This window comes from Sturnus vulgaris, chromosome W (genome assembly GCF_052056855.1).
Source record: "Sturnus vulgaris isolate bStuVul1 chromosome W, bStuVul1.hap1, whole genome shotgun sequence".
NCBI classification, from domain to species: domain Eukaryota; kingdom Metazoa; phylum Chordata; class Aves; order Passeriformes; family Sturnidae; genus Sturnus; species Sturnus vulgaris.
This window is the reverse complement of record NC_142282.1, coordinates 18,795,470-18,819,712: the sequence shown is the minus strand read 5'-3', so window position 1 is coordinate 18,819,712 and position 24,243 is coordinate 18,795,470.

Sequence of the window (24,243 nt, the reverse complement as noted above, 5' to 3'; positions counted from 1 at the left end):
AGAGCTGTACGCGCTTGTGAGAGCCTGTGAATTATACCAGGACAAGACAGTAAATATCTTTACTGATTCTAAATATGCATATGGGGTGATACATGCATTTGGAAAACTATGGGAAGAAAGAGGTTTATTAAGCTGCAGAGGAAAGACGTTAGCTCACGAGAACTTAATCTCTCGCCTATTGGAGGCAGTGAATTTACCAAAAAAGGTGGCGATAATCCACATTAAGGGGCATCAGGCAGGATGGTCGGAGGAGGCAATAGGAAACCGACTGGCTGATGAAGAAGCTCGGAAAGCTGCATTGTTGCCAGAAGTCTCTAAGATCCTGCCTATGCTCCCAGTAACTGCACCGCTGCCAGAGAAACTCTCTTTTCCACCAGAAGAACTTGAGATAATTAAAAAGAGTGGGGCAGAGAAAAGAGAAAATAATTGGTTTACAAAGGATGGTAAGCAGTGGCTACCAAAAGCTCTAGCCTTACAATTGTTAAAACAACTTCATGAAGGGAGTCATTGGGGCTCCCGAGGACTGGCAGAAGCCTTCCTCAAAATGTACGCTGCTGTTGGTCTCTTTAACCTGGCAAAGCGAGCTATTGAATGTAGTTTAATGTAAAGGCTTTTTCTCGGCCTAAACAGAGTCTTTCACCCTCGTCCGGTCTAGCTCAGGTGTTAGGGTGATATTCCCCTGGGCCCTAGCCACAAAGACGTAGTTAAGATATCAAAAGAGGCTCTTTCCCCTGATAAAGTTACAGGTTTATTTCTCGTGGGTAGTGAGTGAAAAGGGAAGGGAAAAGAGCGGGGGAAGAGAGAGAAAAGAGGGGGAAGGACAGGGTAAAAGCGTGGGGGGGAAAAGAGAACGGGGGAAGAGGAAAAGCGCAGGGGAAGAGAGTGGGGGGAAAAAAACAAAGAGCCGGATAAGAGCGCTTGGGGGGAAAAAGAGAGCGAGGTCAGCAGGTCCTGACCTTTTCTAGGGTCTGGAAAGGGGGGGCAGGGAGAAATTGGATCCCAGCCAGCTCTGTGTGGCCAGGAGGGGAGAGGGACCAAGATACAGGGCACAGCAGGGGTCACGGAATGTACCATTTACAATGTATCTAGGAAACGCAACATCTCCCCGTTTTTTGTTTAACAAAGTTGAAAGAAGGATATTGGTATCATTCAAATTACGATTTTGCCCACCACTTGTAGCTGGCGGGAGGGTTACATTGTTTCAAGTCTGTCATTTCTATGTGATTGACTACTGAGGTAGAGGGAATGAGACTATGAATAGCCTTGAAAACCAAGTGACGTAGGATCCCGAATGCCATTATTACAAGGAAAAGAATAACAAAAATTAACACAATTGTTTTGACTATAGATGTCCACCACCCTGTGAGTCCCCAGCCTTTGAACAGTCCATTGAACCAATCTTCAGATTCTTGCTTCACTTGTCCGATTAAGTTGTTCCTGTTTCGGAGGGCAGCATGGATGTTAGGAGCTCTCGAGGTCAGGTCCATACAGCAAAGTCCTTGAAATTCCTGGCACTCATGTCCGTGCAGTAGCAAGAGAAAATCTATTTTCTTGTTGGAGCGTCTGTGCCAGGGTCAGCCAGATGTTCTGACGTGGCTGAGGGACAATCCATGCAGCTGCTAGACTGTTCAGTGTTAGCAGGAAGACAACTTGGATGGGGTTCACTACGGGACTGAGAGGAGAGAAGCTTTTCTCTAGAAGAGAAGACAAACATTATAAAACCTATTAAAAGTCTCTATTTGCCGGAATGCCACCTTCTATGAGGATTTCTTTTCCTTTTTTCCGGCGTCGTCTTCTTTTTGAAGCCACTGCTACCTGCTCCTCGTTCTCCTCAGTTGGAGCAGGATGTTTGGGAACAAACGGTTTCACCCACTTTTGGGGAATCCACCGAGGGCCTGAGGGAGTGGATACACATGCATAGCCACGCCCCCAGGTAACAAGCTCATAGGGACCTTTGATTTCCCAGGTTTCTGGGTCCCTAATCAAGACTGGAGGATGTTGGGATAACTTGAACTGTATCCCACTGTTAAAGTGACGTACCACAGGTGGACTCATGTTTTCAAATGAACAATTTAGGAAGTTGATAGTAAACATGGCTTTGCAGAGCTTCTGCTGTGGAGACATCCACACAGTTGAACTGCTCTGTTTAGCCAAAACCTGCTTGAGCGTCTGATTGGCTCGCTCCACTATACCTTGGCCTGTGGGGGAGTGGGAGGTGCCAGTTTTATGTTCCACTCCCCACTGCTGGACGAATTCCAGGAACTCCTTGGACTTATACGCTGCGCCCTGATCAGTTTTGATTTCCTTAGGGATCCCCAACACTGAAAAGGCTTGCACTAGGTGTTGTTTGGCATGCATAGCCCTTTCTCCTGCATGGGCAGAGGCATAGACTGCGCCTGAATATGTGTCTATGCTAAGATGCACATATTTGAGGCGACCAAAACTAGGAATGTGTGTGATGTCTGTTTGCCATACCTCACAACTGCCAAGACCTCGGGGGTTTACCCCCATGCCTATTGAGGGCATGGTGTGCAGCTGACAGTTGGGACAGGTGGCCACAATGGCTCGAGCCTGACTCCGTGTTAGCTGGAACTGACGCATTAGACCTGGTGTATTCTGGTGATACTGCTGGTGGCTCAGCTTTGCCTGTTGGAAGATGTCAGGAAGGCGTGCTTGTTCTGCTGGGGTTGCTTGTTCTGCTGGGGTTGCTTGTTCTGCTGGGGTTGCAAGGGAGTCTGCCTGACGGTTCCCTTCTGCAATTTTGTCTGGCAAATCTGTGTGTGATCTCACATGCATCACATAGAACGGGTGTTCTCTATGAGAAATCAAATAAATTAGTTTGGAAAGCAACCTGAAAAGCTGCTCATTTTCGATGTTTCTGAGCACTGCCTGCTCCGCCCTGGACACTATCCCCGCTACATAGGCTGAGTCTGTCACCAAGTTTATTGGCTCTGAGAACTTTTCAAAGGCTCTCACGACTGCTGCCAGTTCAGCTACCTGGGGTGACCCTTCCACAAACTCAACATCAGCTTCCCAATGCTGAGTCTGAGGATCTCTCCAAGTCATCACCGACTTGTGGGATGCCCCAGATGCATCCGTGAACACTGTGAGAGCTTTGAGTGGTCTCCGACTCCTCGTCTCACGAGGAATGAGGTGGAATTCCTCATTAAACAGCTTGTGAGACGGGGCATGGACTGATATTTGTCAACTATAGCTGTCCAGACATAATTGGAGACTGGCATTGCTCTGGAGGAAATGCTCAAACATCTCTTTAGTCAACCTCTCAGGAGAATTCCTCCCCTCCTCAGAAAGTTGGACTGGGAGGTGAATACATGTGAAGTCACAGCCAGCTAGTTCATGCAGTCTGATCCTTGCTTTCCGAATCAGCTGTGCTATTAACTCTTGTGGCTTAGTGATAGTTTTGGATCTCTGGTGGGAGAGGAAGACCCACTCTATGATTAAGAGTGACTCTCTCTGCTCCTTGATCCATTGGAATATTAACCCGTGTAAGTGTGGCAGTTTTCCTAGGATAATGAATTTGAAGGGCAGCTCGGGCTGGTAACGGTGAGCTTGCCTCTCGCCTAAGGTCTTTTGTACCTTTTCAATTGCAGTCTTTGCCTCTGGGGTCAGTTCCCTGGGAGAAAGCAGCTCTCTCTCCCCCTTCAATAAATTGAAGAGAGGTTCTAGGTCCTCATTAGTGAGGCCTAGCCAGGGCCTAACCCAATTCAATGACACACACAGGGAATGGAGATCTGCTAAGGTTTTTGGATTACAATTAATTTCCAATTTCTGCGGAACAATGGTCCGTGCAGTAATTTCCAAGCCCAGGTACTTCCAAGGTGGCATCCTTTGGACTTTGTCCTCCTGCAATTCAAATCCAGCAGAGGTTAAAACTTTAACCACAAGGTCAAGTGTGTCCTGGAGTAGAGAGTTATCGGGTGTACACACTAGCACATCATCCATGTAATGAAGGATGATGGCCTCCCCTCTCTGGGCACGCACCTGGGACAGTAATGAGGCCACATGCCACTGGCAGATGGAGGGACTACATTTTAATCCCTGGGGTAGTACTCTCCAGTGGTAGCGCTTCATTGGGGCCTCTCGATTGATGGTAGGAACCGAGAAGGCGAACCGTGGGGCATCCTCTGGGTGTAGGGGGATATGGAAGAAACAATCCTTGATGTCTAGAACAGCCAATTGCCAATCTCTGGGAAGCATTGTTCGAGAAGGCATTCCAGGTTGGAGAGACCCCATGTCTTCAATTCCTCTGTTTATTTCCCGGAGGTCGTGGAGCAGCCTCCACTTGTCTTTCCCTGGTTTCTTTACCACAAAAATCGGGAAATTCCATGCACTTGTGGTCTCTTCTATGTGGCCTTTAGCCAATTGTTCCTCCACAAGCTCCTCAAGCGCCCTGAGCTTCTCCTTACTCATCGGCCACTGTGCTACCCACTTTGGGGTATCATCTAGCCATTTCAACTTTTGGGTAGGGCGCCCCACAGTGGTCGCTTCTAAAAATCCCGAGGAGTTTTAGGGATAATTAATTTTACCCCCCACTGTGACATGGTGTCTCTCCCCCATAGAGGGCATTTATAATCTGTAACAAATGGACGGATGCTAGCCAATTTTCCATCCGGCCCCTCAATTTGTACGATGCTTTTTGATATTTTTGCCAATTTGACTCCTCCTACACCCTGGATTCTGCCTGCCACAGGCTGAAGTTCCCAATGTGACGGCCACATCCTTTCGGGTATGATAGTCACATCAGCACCCGTGTCCAGTACCCCCTCCACATGGAGGTGATCTGATCCACGGGTTAGGTTGCATGCCAGAGAAGGTTTGTCCTCACCCACCACTTCTGCCCAGTAGACTTCAGGTGATTTTCCATCTACTGGGACCTCCTGTGGAACAGGAATGGCCTGGGCAAGGATTTGTCCCTCAGCCAGGTAATATGGTGGTAGAGGACATCGTGCCAGGAGAATGAGGCTAGTTATGCTTCCCTTGATGGTCATGGGAACCACCTCAATCTCTATGGGTGTGTGTGCTGTGTCACCGACAACAAAGTACTCACTGTCCAGTTTCATGTGGTTTAACGTCACGTCCTGTGTACTGTTAGGTAAGTCCACTGTTATGACTGTCCAATCAGGTGACCTGAAATGAAAACCTCTGGTAGTCACAAGCCTAAAACGGCCTAGTGGCTTCCAAACCTTGTTAACTGAACCTTTGATATTTTCATTGCCATACATCCCCACACCCTCTATCCCATCCTCCCCCTTTTTGTTTATGAAGAGAGAGTCTTTTGCGAGTGTGGAGCCCGCAGTATTTATAGCCGAGCGCGCTATGGTGTTAATGGCGGGTACGCGCTGTAAAGTTAGTTTTTTTGTTTGTTGGTTTTCTTCTGTTTCTGGTTGTGTGGACAGTCCCTGGCGAAGTGTCCTGGCTGCTTGCACTGGAAGCAGATGATGTGCTGCAGTTGCTCTGGTGACACTGGTTGCTTCTTGGCTTCCGGTGTCACAGCTGCCATGGTCCTTGGGTGTGCCAGTCCTGGATTTCTTTCGTGTCCAGTGAGCAGTTCTGCTTTTCTGGCGCAGGCTTCTATCATCTGTGCTAAGCTAGGTGCTGGCTCCAGGGGAAGGCCAAGGATAACCCTACGGCAGGTTTCATTAGCATTCCTCTGAGCCATTTCTTTAATTAATTCAGCTTGTAATACTGGATCAGACACTTGTCTTTCTACTTGCATACGAAGGCGGTCCACAAACTGTAAGAAACTCTCAGAAGTAAACTGTTTAATGTTAATATAACTGCCTTTAGTATCTACTGTTGGTAATTGATTAAAGGCTTTTTCTGCAGCATTGCATATCTTATCTAAGACAGACTTAGATAGTACTCTGGTTTGATTTTCAGGGCAATGCCAATCTTTCTCCCCACATAGGTGCTCACATGTCATATCATTATTATCAGCATCCTTTGCATTATCTGAGCTTTTTAAAAGCTCTTGTAAAAGCACTTTTAAAGATCTTTTCCACAGGCTTTCCCATAGATCATATTCTGAAGGGGTTAACAGACACCGGAAAAGCTCTTTGATATCATGTGGAACCATTTCGTTTGAATTAAAAGTGGCTCTCATTATGCCTTTAAAGATTTCACTATTCCTACCAAATTCTCTTTGTACTTTACAAATTTCTTTTTTATCTTGGTAGGACAAAGGTTGATAACTTCTTTTTCCGTTTCTCTTACCAAGATAAACTACAGGAGCAACTCATGGTACATACTCTTTCTCCTGGTGCTGACTTTCAGGGTTAGGTATTCCCCCCCCACCGGGCCCGGGAGGCTGCCCACCCCCCCCCCACCACGGGAGCACCATCCATCCCCCAGGGGCTGTGAGCTGATCCTTCCCCACCCCCACCCTCACCGGCACTGAGACTAGCAGGGGCTACATTGCCCTCCCCCACCCCGCAGCAGCTTGGAGGGAAGGAATGTGAAACCGGAGAGGGGGAGGGGTGGTGGAATCTAGGGTTGCAACACCTGTGGGCGGGGTCGCCAGGTACAGTGCAGGACAGGGTCTTGGAGGGGGGAGGGGGCGGTGGAGCCGAGGGCAGGGATGGGTTATGGGAGGGGACAGGCTTAGGGGCTGGGACCAGAGGGTAAAGGGGGTTGCGGGATGAAGGAGGAGACATGTGGCTGTCACCATATCGGCCCCCCCCCACTCCCTGAACCGCATGTCCAATGCTATCTGGGACCCCGATCCTGACCTGTCCAGATACGGCCACGTGTTCGTGGCCCGGAGGGGAAGGGAACAAGGAAGGAGAGCTGATAATTTTAGAAAAATCGTCAGAACCGGGATACTGGGGAGGATTTGGGGTTTCAGCACAGTTACAGCCGTGCTGAGCATGCTGCATTTCCAAGGGAGACCCTGGGGTGCTTTCCAGGTAATGGTTATAGGGATTTTTGGGAAGGGAAGGTGAGCTTGAATCATTTTGCTGCTGCTGTCTGTTGTTTTCTGTCTGAATTAAAACTTTCCGAATTTGTAAGAATATCGGAAGGAATACAGAGGCAGTTTTATCTCCATTTTCTACTTTTAAAGTCAATAAATCCCCTATTTCATCCCAAAATGAAATCGAATTTACATTTTGCAATTCAAGGTCAGATTTTTCAACAGACAGCCAGCTGGCAAAACGGGCTAGTTTTTTATTAGATATTAAAATATTTCCTGAACTTAGTATTTCTTTGAGTTGTTTTGTTATACTCTTTTGTAAGGCAGATTGCTGTATCCCCATAGTGTTAGCAATTTGCACTATATCTACCCCACTACAGTTAAAACACAGGAAAGGAGTTAGTTGTTAAGACGTACACCACGGTTTTCAGGCTTTACTAGATGCGGAACCGATGTTAATTTCGCCGTTTTTTGTCAGCAAAACCTATGTGTGGCGCCCGCGCCGCTGTAGGGACCGGCCCCGCAAACACCCGTAAAAACCGCAAAAACGCAAAAAAACCTCCCTGTGCCGCAGCTCTGAAACCGATCAAAGCTGCCTGCCTGCCGTGCCGCGCCTGGGGTGGCCGCGTCCAGCCCTCCCCCCAGCCCCCGCGCCGCACCACGTGGCCACGAGCTGCTGAGCCCCGCGCACGCTGCAAACACGCCCGCGCCTCCTCTCCTCCCGAGAACGGCTCCGGGCCGTCAAAATGCCACCGGTGAGACCCCCCCGCGGAGCTCTGGGAACCACCCGCCGGAAAGGGATGCTTAACTCACCTTTTCTGTTGCAGGCAGAGACGTCTGTGTACACGGTAGTGGATCCACGTCCTGAACCGACCTGTCTGGGACTGACAGGCTGCCGGTTCGTGCTGAAAAGTCTTCGAACTGCACAAAATGCAGCTTAAAGAAATTTGAGCTAGTTGATCAGCTCCTATGCTGGTCGAATCCCGAAAACAGGAGTCACAGCGAAACGTGGGTGCTTTAAAGAAACCACGCACGTGGAGCGCCAACTGTAACGGCTTTTTCCTCGGCCTAAACAGAGTCTTTCACCCTCCTCCGGTCTAGCTCAGGTGTTAGGGTGATATTCCCCTGGGCCCTAGCCACAAAGACGTAGTTAAGATATCAAAAGAGGCTCTTTCCCCTGATAAAGTTACAGGTTTATTTCTCGTGGGTAGTGAGTGAAAAGGGAAGGGAAAAGAGCGGGGGAAGAGAGAGAAAAGAGGGGGAAGGACAGGGTAAAAGCGTGGGGGGGGAAAAGAGAACGGGGGAAGAGGAAAAGCGCAGGGGAAGAGAGTGGGGGGAAAAAAAGAAAGAGCCAGATAAGAGCGCTTGGGGGGAAAAAGAGAGCGAGGTCAGTGGGTCCTGACCTTTTCTAGGGTCTGGAAAGGGGGGGCAGGGAGAAATTGGATCCCAGCCAGCTCTGTGTGGCCAGGAGGGGAGAGGGACCAAGATACAGGGCACAGCAGGGGTCACGGAATGTACCATTTACAATGTATCTAGGAAACGCAACAGTTTAACTTGTGCTAGAACCAACAACAAAGTTACAAAGAAACTGGCCAGGGGAGGGAGGTGTTGGGCAGTACGTCCCTTCCAGAGATGCCAGGTGGATTTTACTGAAATGCCTCGAGTGGCAAGATTTAAATATCTTCTGGTAATAGTATGTCAATTAACCGGGTGGCCAGAAGCATTTCCAAATGTGTCAGCAACTACAGGATCAGTTGTTAAAATATTTTTGGAACAAATAATTCCAAGATATGGGATGGTGGAAGCAATAGATTCAGATAGGGGAACTCATTTTACAGGAAAAATTCTTCAAGGAGTTATGACTGCTTTAGGGATACAGTGGAACCTCCATACCCCCTGGCATCCACAAAGTTCGGGCCAGGTTGAGAGGATGAATGGAGAAATAAAGAAACATCTCCTGAAGCTGGTGATAGAAACTAAGATGCCGTAGGTACGGCTCCTGCCCCTGGCTTTAGCAAGGATAAGAGCCAGATCCAGGGGAGATATTAAGTTATCTCCCTTTGAATTGATGTTTGGAATTCCTTACCCTTGTAATTCTCAGCCGAGTGCTGGGATAGAGATAAGTGATGTGTATTTGAAACAATATGTGGCTCGGATACTGTCTCCTGTCTCTTGTGAAATCTGTTCGACAGGAAGCTCAGCTGGCACAGACCCTACCTTTGGACTTTGCTGTTCACAACATCCAACCGGGACACTGGGTCCTGGTTAAGGAGTGGAAAGAAGCACCACTGGTGGCGAAGTGGCGTGGACCTTTCCAGGTGCTGCTGACCACAGAAACAGCCGTCAGGACAGCTGAACACGGGTGGACCCATCACACTCGGGTCAAGGTCTCTGCAGCCCCAGAGATTTGGACATCTCAGCTGGAGGAGAAGGACGGGAAGCCGCGACTGACACTCGGCAGGAGTGGACTGGAGCAGCAGCCAGTGCGTCGACATCGGGGGAAGCCTCGTGTGCCCACCCACAGAGTGCCTGCTGAAATAATTTGTGTGGGCATCCCTCCTCTCAGATCTCCAGTCACTGGGGGCCAACCCTTGCTGTCATTGTTTTCTTTATGTTAAGCTGTTTCTGTGCCTTCACTCGCCACAGGTGGTGTGAAAGACAACGTGAAAGTAAAAATTAAGTTAGGAAATTAGATTACACAATCCGAATGTTTCTCTTAATAATGTTACCTTTATATTATCAGTTAGGTTGGAGCCAAGAATGGGAAAATAATTGTTTTGACCTTAGGAGAAAAAGTAGCAAAAACCTTTATGGGAATGGGACATGTTTTCTTGGCTACCTGGTGGACTATAGGTTAAACAATTACTTTTTTTCCTCTTATGTGCTGTAGCAACTCTAATCTTTTTACCATGCACGATCCCTTGCTTAGTACAACTTATTCAACATGTGATCAAAGGGATGCAGGTAATAGCCACGCCTACTGATCCAGAGATGATTACAAAAGGACAAAAATTGATGTCACTCCAAATAATTACAAAACCAAAAAAAAGACTCAGGAACAAAAAATTAAGTCAATGATAGCTAAAGTTTGTAAAGACAATTATTAAAAAATAAAAAAGGAGGGATTGAGAGGAATGTTGAATTTGTCTTTACAAATGAGTTGCGGATATGCTTGTGGATAAGGCTAGCACTGAGAGATAAAAGAAACAATGGGATGGATTCCACTGATTGATGAATAGAAAGAGATATTTGCCTTTACAAACAAACTGTAGGGCTGCTGATAAATGAAATTGGATATCGAAAGATGAAAGAAGCAACGGGGGGAAAACTATGAATTCTATAAGAATTAAAAATTAAAAGGGAGGGTTATACATTAGAGGGGAATTTCAGGTATCAGGCGTTCCGGGAAGTCTGTGCCTCTCAAGTACCTCAGCCAATGGGGAAAGAGAGAGGGAAATGTGGCCGGGAAAATAGGATAAAAAGGAGGCTGCGTCCTCAAAAATTTGAGAGATCCCAGGGGAATGTCCCATGGCCTCTCCCTTTATTCGAATAAAGCAGCAAGGATTCCTCTGTCTCCTTTTTGGACATAAACATCTGGTGTTTGTGGATTAATTTTCCTGACAGTTGTTAAAATCTGCCGTGTACAGCACAGTTTCCTGGCTCTCCCACTGTGCCCGTCGTGGATTCGATGTTAATTCCATCGCTCTTGTTGGCAAAACCCACGCACTGCGGGAGCCGTGTCTGGGATCGATCCCGCCGAGTGAAGCCACAAAAGCCAGAAAAAAAAACCCTTGGAAACACACCCGCCGCCACTCTGAAACCGATCAAAGCTGCCTCCCACTGTGCCGCGCGTGCCTGTGCCCCTCTGCGCCGCCAGGCTGCGCCACACCGCTGCTTCTCACGAGCTGTGCTGCGCTGGACAAATGCCACCAGTGAGTCGTGTGTGTGTGTCGTCGTCGTCGTCCCCCCCCCCCCCAAGTTCCGGGGAACCCACCCCCTGCGAAAGGAGGCTTACACACTCACCCTTTATCCTGCAGGCATTGGCGTCTGTGTAACTGTACTGGGTCTCCGTGCAGAACCGACCTGCCTGGGCTACTGACAGGCTCCCAATTCGTCCTTAAAGTCTCAGAACTGCACAAATAGCAGCTCAAAGAAATTTAAGGTAGTTGAACAGCTCAAAGACTTATTGAATCCTGAAAATGGGAGTTACAGCCGGTCGTGGGGTTCTCTAATCTCTGTAGAGACCCTTTCATGTTGAGCGCCAACTGTAGCGGTCCCTGAGACTTCACCCTAGTTCCCGACTTGCTCAGATGTTAGGAAGAAGACTCTGGGATCCACTACGTGGATGTGAATAAAAGATAACAAAAGAGGCTCTTTCCCTCCTGGGGAGAATCTGAGGTTTATTTCTTGTGGGCTTCCAGGAGCGAAAAGAGGGCGAGGTCAGGGGACATAGGTCTGTTCTAGGGTCTGTAAGGGGGCGGGGAGAAATTGGATCTCGGCCAACTAAGCACGGCTAGAGGGGAGAGGGACCACATCACAGGACACTACAGGGGTCACGGAATCTACCATTTTCAATACATCTAGTGAGTTACAACATGATGCCTTAAAAAGAAGCACAAGAGAGTCAGTCAGAGAAATTGGGGGATATAAAAATTGGGGTAATGAGGAGTGGCCTCCCAAACTAATAATGCAAACATATAGTCCAGCCACCTGGGCACAGGATGGGAGTTGGGGATATTGTATCCCAATTTATATGTTAAATCATATCATAAGACTTCAAGCAATTGTAGAAATTATAGCTAATGAAACAGCTCTAGCCTTGGAATTAATAACCAGCCAACAAAGGCAAACCAGAGTTGCAGTGTATCAAAATCAGTTGGCACTAGACTATTTATTAGCAGAGGAAGGAAGTGTCTGTAGAAAATTTAACAAATCTGATTTTTGTCTACAAATTGATGATAATAGACATTCAGTTTTGGATATAGTCAAAAACATCCGGAAAATAGCCCATGTACCAGTCCAAAAGTGGGAGTCTATAATTTATAAAAGATGGTGGAAGAATTTAGAATATCTTAGTGGAAGAGGATAGGATTTATAATGCTATATGGTATAACAAGTTTAATTTTTCTTCCATGTTTAATTCCATGTCTTATCCAATTGATTGCTTATGTGGTTCAAAATATGCAAGTAATAACAATGCCCATCAATTCCAAGTCAGGAACCTCAAGAGGAATGCTGAAAGTTATAGTATTAAAGAAAACAAAGGATGATAAAAACCTAAAAAAGGCACTTATGATATAAGAGAAGTATCAGTGTGCCAAGAGTACAGAGATTCAACACTGTAACTCAAGCCAAATAAAGTAAGAAAAAACAAAGGGGGGGGGAATTGTTATAAATGACAATATAGTTATTGTCTTTCACATTTATGTATTGGCTTTTGCAAGTTATTATTGATCACAAAGGTTTTGATATAGTAAAATTTGTAATCCCTTTTTACTGCTTTTTGGTATAATCTGTCAGCTTTTGTATGTACCATATAGCTTATAAATAGTAGTGTGATAAATATATCTTAAGCCTTCACATAATATTAAAATAAAGATTATGTAATGTTAAATACTTTTATTTGTGTAACTAACTCACATAATAGTGTAAAATAGCTATGTTGATTCAATGCATTTGTAGACTATCTTATCTGAATGATAACAGTGACAAGAACCAGGACACCAAGAGAAAAATTTACTACTGACTCTCCAGTTATCAAGAAGTGTCAAAACAACAAAACAGAGACTCGAGAAGAAATAAAATATATTGATTTAATCTACAAGATAGCGTACAGACAGGTCAAAGGTTAAAACCAAGCAAATGAATTCCCAGAACATGTAAACTCACAGGAATATTTGAATATGTATGACTCTCATGAATATACATTTAACCAATGTAATGAAAAAGTATATAAGAAAATTATTTTAAGATAATGCCATGCATTTGGCTGTTTGCCAAGCTGTTGGAGTCAGTAAGGGCTGGATGTTGTCCCTTTTATCCCTTATTAAGCTTTTAAAAATTTTAAAGAATGATCCCTGTTTCTCACAGAATGGAACACATTTATCACTGATGAAAAACAAACAAGAAAAAATCACAGTGGTTTTAACCACTTCCTGTAAATTTATGCTTTATTCTTATTTTTGTAGTGGTATTCACAACTGAAAAAGTGATCTGTTATTGTAAAGTATGCTGCACATAATCACATTTTCAGGAATGATTATTGGTAAAGATAAATTATGCATATCTCTGAAACACTATGATCAGCAATCATAAACCTGAATAGAAACAGCAATTTCATAGTGTGGTGGTGCATCCCCTGCTTCCCCCAGGACACACATTTGTGCCTGTGGCTAATGGGACTACATGCTGCCTCACTTCTGGTTGGACTTAGGGGCATGGACCTGCAGCAGCCTTGCCTCCATTGGACTACAAGATTTGGCAACTCCTAACAGAAGTGTCATCCTTCCCACTTGCTATGAATCAGAAACCAATTTGGTGTCATACTTGAAACACTAGGTAAAAGTCTGTGATTCTGAAGCTGGTAATGAAATCCATGACTGAGATACTGGAGAGCAGGCCATGCCTTTCTATCCCCAAACCATTTTCACTGATGAAATATAGGCCTCCAGTCTGGGGCTTGAATCAATTCATTCTCTCTTAGCAGGTTGTTCAATGCACCTCTTAATTTTGGCTGTTTGATTCTCTTGGCTGAAACCTGAGGGGGAAGAGAAGTCAATACAATAGAAATTTAAAAATCCCCTCATTCTAAACTTTAGAAACTGCTGAAATTCAGATGAATTAAATTGGCAAAGTGGTTGCTAATAATCTAAACAGATGTGATGAAACTATATATTTTGTCATTTACGTGAGCCCCATAAATTCACTGTCTGTGTTGCAGCCAATAAAAAAACCCACAATGTATCCCCTTTTTTATCATTTGAATCAATGGGTGTGGGAATCGAACCAACTGAGATAGAGGACATAAACCTGAGACCCTGGAAGGCTGAGCACTGTAAAGATGCTAATTATCTCATTCCAAAGTAAATCTTATTCCTAGCCCTGATTCACTGTTGGTTGAAGACCTTTGACATATAAGGTCAGGTCCCTGTCTTGTGTTCGGGATTGGATAACTTGCCCTCAGGTATACCCCTATGTATTGTTAACCTGACCCCTCCCCCCGGTCTTTGGATGCTGGCCCCCAAACCGCATGGTCTTCGGCTGCTTTGTCTTTAATCACGGATGGATTAAAGGATATCTCTGGCACACCACTGTACCCTTCCCGTGTATTTTATTAGCCATGCTGTAACCTGGTTAAGCCGGTGAGATTGTCGCAAAGGGAAAGCCCTCCAGCGATTGTGACAAATGGGGTGTCAGAGCAGCTGCTTGTGCAGACTTTCAACATCCATGAAAGGCAATACAACCTCAAATTGCAATTTCTGCAAAGAACCAGTGCATGAACCCCTCTTCTAAAGTGCATATGGTATTCAGCTATTCCTATTCCCAAGTGTTCTACTGGCATCCCTCTCTAACTCTGCTCTAACAACCAAGGGTTATAAATATGCTTCTGTCACCAGTACTTCATAAAAGAAGGCAAGGAATACATTACTACTTTGCTTTCACTAAAGATAATTAATTTTTGATTCATAGGTTCTTGGAAATGTTAGGTACAATCCATTAGAAGGTCTAGATTCTGAATAAAGAACACATTCTAATAGAGGGGGCCCAAATGCTTATGCAGTATTTGTACAATCTATTTGTAAGCAGATGAGGCAGATATGAGCAGGCAAAGCAGGGACAGGATTCCCAGGAAAAATAGAGACATTGCCCAAGTGTGCAGGGATGGAGTTAAGAAAACTAAAGCTCAGTGGGAATTGGAAGTAGGAAGGGATATGAATGAAAAAAGAACTATAGGTATGACAGTAGCAAAAGAAAGGCTAAAAGAAAAGTGAGCCTCTTATTCAGTGGGGCAGAAGATCCAGTGACTAATGGCATGGAGAAGGGCAATCATTCATTGCCTTTTTTTTACTTCAGTTTTCATCGCTAAGTACTGCCCTAAGACCTCTCAGTCCCCCTGAGCCTCCTAGCAGTCTGTGGGAATAAAGCATTTCCCACAGTAGAGGACAATACAGTTAGAGAAGATTTAAGCCAGTTGAAGTGGTCTAATAGACCAGATAGGATGCTATCCTGGTTCCAAACAGGACAGCTTAATTTTTTTTAAGTAGCTGGGAGGGGGTATGGCTAGGACCTGGAGGTTATTCTATATCACCTCACATCACTACTGGAGGTGGAGGAAAGGGACTGTTGCTTCTGAGAAGGGGTTCCTTCCAGTCAAGAAAATGTGGTGGAGGGAGCCATCCAGTACTGTCTATTATTGGGAATGTTTGTCCATGTGAATAACTTATTTTCTTATACCTTTAGTTATTAATATTGTTGCTGTTACTGCTTGTTTTCTTATCTCATTGCTGTTTCCAGTAAATTGTTCTTATCTCAACCTGTGATCTTTGCCTTTTGTGCCTCCAGTTGGAGGGGGGAAGGGGAGTGGCATGAGGTTTGGAGTCTTGGTGAGGGCACTGAATTGGTGAGTACTATTCCTAAACCTCAACAAATGTAAAAGAGGCTGAAGGAGATGGCCGACGCTCATAATCAATTGTTGGAGGTTGAATTATTCCCTTTTCTTTCAGTGGAATTTCTCCCATTGTTATGCTAAGTAATTGTGGCTACACCTTAAAACGACAGATAATGTTCTCTCGTAGGGGGGTGGCTGGAGGGGGAGGGGAACCGGAAAAGGAAAGGTGGGATGGGGGGTCAGGAGCGGGGCTCTCTCTCTCTTTGTAACGGCTTTTTCCTCGGCCTAAACAGAGTCTTTCACCCTCCTCCGGTCTAGCTCAGGTGTTAGGGTAATATTCCCCTGGGCCTTAGCCACAGAGACGTAGATAAGATATCAAAAGAGGCTCTTTCCCCTGATAAAGTTACAGGTTTATTTCTCGTGGGTAGTGAGTGAAAAGGGAAGGGAAAAGAGAGGGGGAAGAGAGAGAAAAGAGGGGGAAGGACAGGGTAAAAGCGTGGGGGGGGAAAAGAGAACGGGGGAAGAGAAAAAGGGGGGGAAAAGGGAAGAGCGGGATAAGAGATCTGGGGGAAAAAAAGAGATGCGGGAAAAGAGCGAGGTCAGCGGGTCCTGACCTTTTCTAGGGTCTGGAAAGGGGGGGTGGGGAGAAATTGGATCCCAGCCAGCTCTGTGTGGCCAGGAGGGGAGAGGGACCAAGATACAGGGCACAGCAGGGGTCACGGGATGTACCATTTACAATGTATCTAGCAAACGCAACATCGCTTGGCTCGTTGGAGTGGGAAGACAACCTGGGCTCCGCTCTGGCATCTCCCCTGCCATCCCAGCACTGAGATCCACGCTCCCTGCCTTTGGACATCGCTCTGCTGCTCTCCCAGCTCACCCTACTATCTCCGGACACTCTGCTGAGCACCACGACCGACACCGTGAGGGGGGAGTCACTTTCCCCATCCCCTCTCACCCCTGGGCCGCCGCCATCACTCCAGCCCTCTTCAACTGCGCGGGACCTGCCCTGCCCCCACAGCACCGGTAACAGCACAGGGAGACGACCTGCGGCCAGAAGGGACTGGAGCGGAGCTAGACTGTTTCTGTTGCCAATTTTTATACCTGTTGTTATTTTCTGCCTTGTTAGATACCAGTAAAGTACTGTTATTCTTATCCCCATATCTCCTGCCTGAAGGCGTCTGAATTGGACCTAAAATAATTAAAAGGGAGGGGGGTTGCACTCTGCATCGCAGAAAAGGGGCTCCTGCCTTTCCTTAGACCATACCTGTCTTTCAAACCAAGACAGATTTTGGCGCCCAACGTGGAGCATTGCCTGAGGGCATTGAGAGAGGGGTAGAAAAGGGGATAACAGTTCTTAAATTACCCAAGCTTGTGGTAGGTGACACCATGCTGTCCAGCTTACCCTGGATTGGCCTCCATGTGGTCACTGCTATATCTCTCTCATTTGCAAGCCCTTTTTTAAACATGAGTTTCATAACCAAGGTTACTGTGGCTATTATCCAGTTTATTATGTGGGTTGATCAGTTGAGGAATTCATGGATTTTTAATTTTTTCTGGAAGATGGCCACATGGATTCAGAGCTATCGCACTCTAAGTGTGTGTTTCTGGGGCTACTTCAATAATGGTACTTACTGTGAGGAAGTGGCAGCAGGTGAAATTTTTTCTCAACCCATTACAGGGTTTTTGAAGTTCACCCCACCAGCCTTCAAGGGGTTCCAATCCGCTTTAAATGCTAATGACATTATATTGTGGCTAGTGTTGCTTATATCCCTGTTAAACCTGTTCTATCTAACATTCAGAGATAAGGGGAGATTGACTTGCATAACAACCCTGATACCTACCCCAGGGATTAGTGATGTTACCCCAGAGCCCGATCCTGTCCAAGAGACTAGGGATATTACCCCAGAGTTTGACCCTGCCCCACAGCCCACCTCGGAAAGGAACCACCCAGAATGGGTGGGGGTGCTAGCAAAGGAGATACGTGAGATGGGCCAGATGCTGAAGGAGTACCTCTCCCCAGCTGGTGAGAAACCCTCCTCCTGCCTTAAAGAGGTAGACTCTGATGGTGCAGCAGTGGGACCCACAGATGTTACATCTGTCCAGGTTCCAGCTGAACTGCAAGGGCACTCACAGCCAGCAGCAGTTACCCCTGTGGAAACTAGGAAGTCTAAGATGAAAACAAGGCACCTAGATAATAAGGGTCAGGAAGGGGGCCCCTCACAAGCAGCAGGGGAGCCAGAAGTTGAGATCATCAACGAGTCCCTGTCATACGAGGGTCTCCGTAACCTGCGAAAAGACATTGTACGACGGGGCCGTGAGGCTTTTACAACCTGGTTACTGCGGGTCTGGGACCTTATGGGTACAGGTGTGCAACTGGATGGTACTGAGGCAAGGAATTTGGGAGCCTTGACCCAGGACTCAGGTGTGGACCAGGTATTTGTAAGGGAGACAGGTGTCTTTTCCCTCTGGGAGCGACTTTTAATGAGTGTGAGAGAGAGATTTGTCCACAGGGAAAGAATGCAGGAGTACCACCAGAGAACACGTTGGAATACCCTTGAGGAAGGGATCCAAAAGCTGAGAGAAGTGGCAGTACTGGAGGTGCTCTTTGGGAGGGATGGACAGCATGACAATGACCCTGACAAGGTCAGGGGCACAGGGCAGATGTTGTGGAATCTGGCAAACCTGGGCCCATCTCAATATACCCCCTTTATTGCAATGATTGATGCTGATACCAACCAAGTGACAGTGGGTTCTGTTGCCAACAGGCTCAGGAATTATCAGAGTATGATGGCTGGCCCAGTGCAGGCTCATGTCTCTGCTGTGGCTAAGGACCTCAGAGAGGAGTTTAAGGAGGAGATGAAGGAGATAAGGGAAGAGGTGAGGAAGATCAGTGCAGCACCAGTGTGAGTCATGGACCACAAAAGTAGAGCCCAACGCCCCCCAGCTAGGGAGAGAGGGTACACCCCACGTGCTGACCTGTGGCTTTTTCTATGTGACCACAGGGAAGAAATGAGAAGGTGGGATGGGAAACCCGCTTCTGTCCTGGCAGCACAGGTGCGTCAACTCAGGGAGGAGAACACTAACAGAGCGAACTCCACTAAAGTGAGGGTAGCCTCAGCCTCCCATGGAGGTGCAGGGTATTACAGAAGGGAGGATGATCTGTCAGATCCCCTTGAAGGAACCTCCACTATGTATGCCCAGGAGAGAAATAATAACCAGGGCTAGAGGGGCCCTGCCTCTAGCCAGGCAGAAGCACGGGAAAACTGGATCTTTTGGACGGTGTGGATCCCATGGCCTGGCACATCAGAGCCACAGGAACACAGAGCATTGGTTGACACTGGTTCACAGCGTACATTAATACCATCGGGACATGTCGGGAAGGAACCTGTTTCAATTGCCGGGGTTACGGGGGGATCTCAGGAATTGACTTTGCTGGAGGCTGAGGTGAGCCTGACTGGGAAAGAGTGGCAGAAACATCCAATTGTGACTGGCCCAGAGGCACCATGTATCCTAGGCATAGACTTCCTCAGGAACGGCTATTACAAAGACCCAAAGGGACGCAGGTGGGCTTTTGGAATAGCTGCTGTGGTGGCAGAGGGCATTAAGCAGTTGAACACCCTGCCTGGGCTATCAGAAAACCCATCTGCAGTGGGACTCCTCAGGGTGAAAGAGCAACAGGTGCCAATTACTACCTCAACAGTGCACCGCCGGCAGTACCGGACAAATCGAGATGCCGTGATCCCCATCCACAAGATGATCCGTGAGCTGGAGAGCCAAGGGGTGGTCAGCAAAACCCACTCGCCCTTCAACAGCCCCATCTGGCCTGTGCGTAAATCTGAAGGAGAATGGAGATTGACAGTGGACTATCGTGCATTGAATGAGGTGACTCCACCACTGAGCGCTGCCGTGCCGGACATGCTGGAACTGCAGTACGAGCTGGAGTCCAAGGCAGCAAAGTGGTACGCCACCATTGACATCGCCAATGCATTTTTCTCCATTCCTCTGGCAGCAGAGTGCAGGCCTCAGTTCGCTTTCACCTGGAAGGGTGTGCAATACATGTGGAACTGACTGCCCCAGGGGTGGAAACACAGCCCCACCATCTGTCATGGATTGATCCAGGCTACACTGGAGAAGGGTGGAGCTCCAGAACATCTGCAGTACATTGATGACATCATTGTGTGGGGGGACACGGAAATGGAGGTATTTCAGAAAGGAGAAAAGATCATTGATATTCTGCTGGGAGCCGGCTTCGCCATTAAAAAGAGCAAAGTCAAAGGGCCTGCCCAAGAGATCCAGTTCCTGGGAGTAAAGTGGCAAGATGGACGGCGCCAGATCCCCAGTGAGGTCATCAATAAGATCACTGCAATGTCTCCACCAACCAGCAGGAAGGAAACACAAGCCTTCGTAGGTGCTATAGGCTTTTGGAGAATGCACATTCCTGAGTACAGCCAGATTGTGAGCCCTCTTTACCTGGTCACCCGCAAGAAGAACGATTTCCACTGGGGCCCTGAGCAGCAGCAAGCCTTTGCCCAGATCAAGCACGAGATTGCTCATGCAGTAGCCCTTAGCCCAGTCAGGATGGGACCAGATGTGAAGAACGTGCTCTACTCTGCAGCCAGGAACCATGGTTTGTCTTGGAGCCTGTGGCAGAAGTTGCCTGGTGAGACGCGAAGCCGACCACTGGGATTCTGGAGTCGAAGCTACAGAGGGTCCGAGGCCAACTACACTCCAATGGAGAGGGAGATCTTGGCCGCCTATGAAGGGGTCCAAGCTGCCTCAGAGGTGGTTGGCACGGAAACACAACTCGTCCTCGCACCCCGACTACCGGTGCTGGGGTGGATGTTTAAAGGAAAGGTTCCCTCAACCCACCATGCCACTGACGCCACATGGAGTAAATGGATTGCCCTCATCACACAACGCGCCCGTATTGGAAATCCGAATCGCCCTGGGATTTTGGAGATAATTACCAACTGGCCGGAAGGGGAAGACTTTGGTCTTGCCGACGAAGAGGAACAGGAACAAGTGACCCGGGCCGAAGAAGCCCCACCGTATAACCAACTGCCAGCAGATGAAACATGCTATGCTCTTTTCACTGATGGTTCCTGCCGCATCGTGGGGATGAACCGGTAGTGGAAAGCAGCTGTATGGAGCCCCACACGACAGGTTGCAAAAGCTACCGAAGGAGAAGGTGGATCGAGTCAACTTGCTGAACCCAAAGCTGTTCAGCTGGCCCTGAACATTGCTGAAAGAGAGAAGTGGCCAAAGCTCTACCTTTACACTGATTCATGGATGGTAGCCAATGCTCTGTGGGGATGGCTGGAAAGGTGGAAAAAGGCTAACTGGCAATGTAGGGGAAAACCAATCTGGGCTGCCAATGAATGGAAAGACATTGCTACCCGGATAGAGAAGCTGCCTGTGAAAATCCGTCACGTAGATGCCCATGTCCCCAAGAGTCAGGCTAATGAGGAGCACCGACACAATCAGCAGGTAGATCAGGCTGCACAGATAGAGGTGTCGAAGATAGATTTAGATTGGCAACACAAGGGAGAGTTGTTCCTGGCTCGATGGGCCCATGATGCCTCAGGTCATCAGGGCAGAGATGCCACATAAAAGTGGGCACGAGACTGAGGGGTGGATCTAACCATGAACAGTATTTCTCAAGTTATCCATGACTGTGAGACGTGTGCTGCCATCAAGCAAGCCAAGTGGGTCAAGCCCCTCTGGTATGGGGGGCGATGGTCCAAATATAAGTATGGAGAGGCCTGGCAGATTGACTACATCACACTGCCCCAGACACGCCAAGGTAAGCACTATGTACTGACCATGGTGGAAGCCACCACTGGATGGTTGGAGACCTACCCTCTGCCTCATGCCACTGCTCGGAACACCATCCTAGGCCTGGAAAAACAAGTTCTTTGGAGGCATGGTACCCCTGAGAGAATTGAGTCAGACAATGGGACTCATTTCAAGAACAGCCTTATAAACACCTGGGCTAGAGAACACGGCATTGAGTGGGTGTACCATATCCCCTACCATGCACCAGCTGCAGGGAAAGTTGAACGGTGCAATGGCCTGCTTAAAACCACCTTGAAGGCACTGGGTGGGGGAAATTTCAAGAACTGGGAGATTAATCTACCAAAGGCCACCTGGTTAGTGAACACCCGAGGTTCCACTAACCGAGCAGGCCCTGCCCAATCTGAGCCCTTGGGAATATCAGATGGAGATAAGGTTCCAGTGGTACACATGAGAGGTATGCTAGGAAAAACTGTTTGGGTAAATCCTGCCTCCAGCAAAGACAATCCCATCCATGGAGTTGTATTTGCTCAAGGACCAGGTTGCACCTGGTGGGTGATGCAAAAGAATGGAGAGACCCGATGCATACCCCAAGGAGACCTTGTTTTAGGGTGAAATACCTATAGTACTGTGCCTATGTCTGTAACTGCATGTATGTATATATAATGTAACAGTTTAATTTGATATAGCATATTAGTATTGGAGAAATTCAGGGGTGAATAATGTTGGAGGTTGAATTATTCCCTTTTCTTTCAGTGGAATTTTCTCCCATTGTTATGCTAAGTAATTGTGGCTACACCTTAAAACGACAATGTTCTCTCGTAGGGGGGTGGCTGGAGGGGGAGGGGGGGGGAACCGGAAAAGGAAAGGTGGGACGGGGGGTCTGGAGCGGGGCTCTCTCTCTCGCTTGGCTCGGGAGTGGGAAGACAACCTGGGCTCCGCTCTGGCATCTCCCCCTGCCATCCCAGCACTGAGATCCACGCTCCCTGCCTTTGGACATCGCTCTGCTGCTCTCCCATCTCACCCTACTATCTCCGGACACTCTGCTGAGCACCACGACCGACACCGTGAGGGGGGGAGTAACTTTCCCCATCCCTCTCACCCCTGGGCCGCCGCCATCACTCCAGCCCTCTTCAACTGCGCGGGACCTGCCCTGACCCCACAGCACCGGTAACAGCACAGGGAGACGGCCTGCGGCCAGCAGGGACTGGAGCTGAGCTAGACTGTTCTGTTGCCAATTTTTATACCTGTTGTTATTTTCTGCCTTGTTAGATACCAGTAAAGAACTGTTATTCTTATCCCCATATCTCCTGCCTGAAGGCGTCTGAATTGGACCTAAAATAATTAAAAGGGAGGGGGGTTGCACTCTGCATCGCAGAAAAGGGGCTCCTGCCTTTCCTTAGACCATACCTGTCTTTCAAACCAAGACATCAATGTTAAAAGGTCATGGTGGTCAAAGAAGTTTCCTAATGACTGGAAAAATGCAAATGTTACAATCATCTTCAAGAAGGGCAAAGGGAATAATCTAGGAAGCCACAGGCTGCTCAGCCTCATCTCAGTCCCTGGGAAAGTTATAAAACAAACCTTCTTGAAAGCCATGCCCAAGCACAGAAAGTACAAGATGGTGTCTGGGAACAGACAGCATGGATTTACCAAGGGCAAATTGCACCCAACCAACCTTATGGCCATCTATGTTTTTATGACTGAGCACTAGGGAAAAACATTAGATGTTGTTCATGTCAACTTCAGCAAGGCCTTTGACATGGTCTTTCATAGTATCCTTATAGCCAAATCTGTGAAATATGGATTGGATGAATAGACAATAATGTGTTGAAATTTGACTGGACCATCATGCTCACTGCTGTGATCAGTATTACAAAGTCCAAACACTGATTGCCAATGGCCTCCCAAGGACTCATCCTGGGGCTGATACTGTTTAACATCTTTATTAATGACTTGGGTGATGGGATGGAGTGCACACTCTGAAAGTTTCTGGACAATACCAAATTGCAGGGAGCAGATGATACAGTGGAGGGCAGGGTTGCTGACAGGAACCTCATTGAGTTTAAGAAAGGGAAATTTTCCAAATCTAGTGTGGAGCAACTCCATACACTAGTACAGGTTGGGGGCTGACTGGATAGAGAAATGATTTGCAGAAAAGGACCTGGTGTAATGGAAAACCGGGAAATAAACTCTTCAATGAGTTTGTTAGGTTAGAAAGCAGACATTATTCAGCACCCTGGGTGCTGAATAGGGATTGTTTCACCAAATATGCACAGACAGCAGCCTAACAGACCAGGTTATATTCATGAAACTAATAGAAATTCACTAGATTTCTATTACATATTCATTATATTTCCTGAATACATGTATATATGCTAACTTATTCCATGGACTTATTTGGATATCAGTAGGGGTCTTTTGAGGTTGTTTGGGAAGATTCCATTCTCCAAATTTTCCATTTATGGTTCCAGATCTTCTAATGAATCTTTTCTCCTTGGGTGTATCTCAAATATGTGGTCAGGCTATGATGCACTTGTCTTATCATTCTTTGCTCCTGCACTCTGTCTCTGTTCTCAGAACTAAAACATCTGCTAGTAGATATAGACAGTATTTCTCAGGTCATCCATGACTGTGAGATGTGTGCTGCCATCAAGCAAGCCAAGCAGGTAAAGCCCCTCTAGTATAAGGGACGATGGTCCAAATATAAGTATGAAAAAGCCTGGCAGATTAATTACATCACACTGCCCCAGACATGCCAAAGTAAATGCTATGTACTGACCATGGTAAAAGCCACCACTGGATGGTTGAAGACCTACCCTGTGCCTCATGCCACTGCTTGGAACACCATCTTGGGCCTTGAGAAACAAGTTTTGTGAAGGCATAGTACTCCTGAAAGAATTGAATC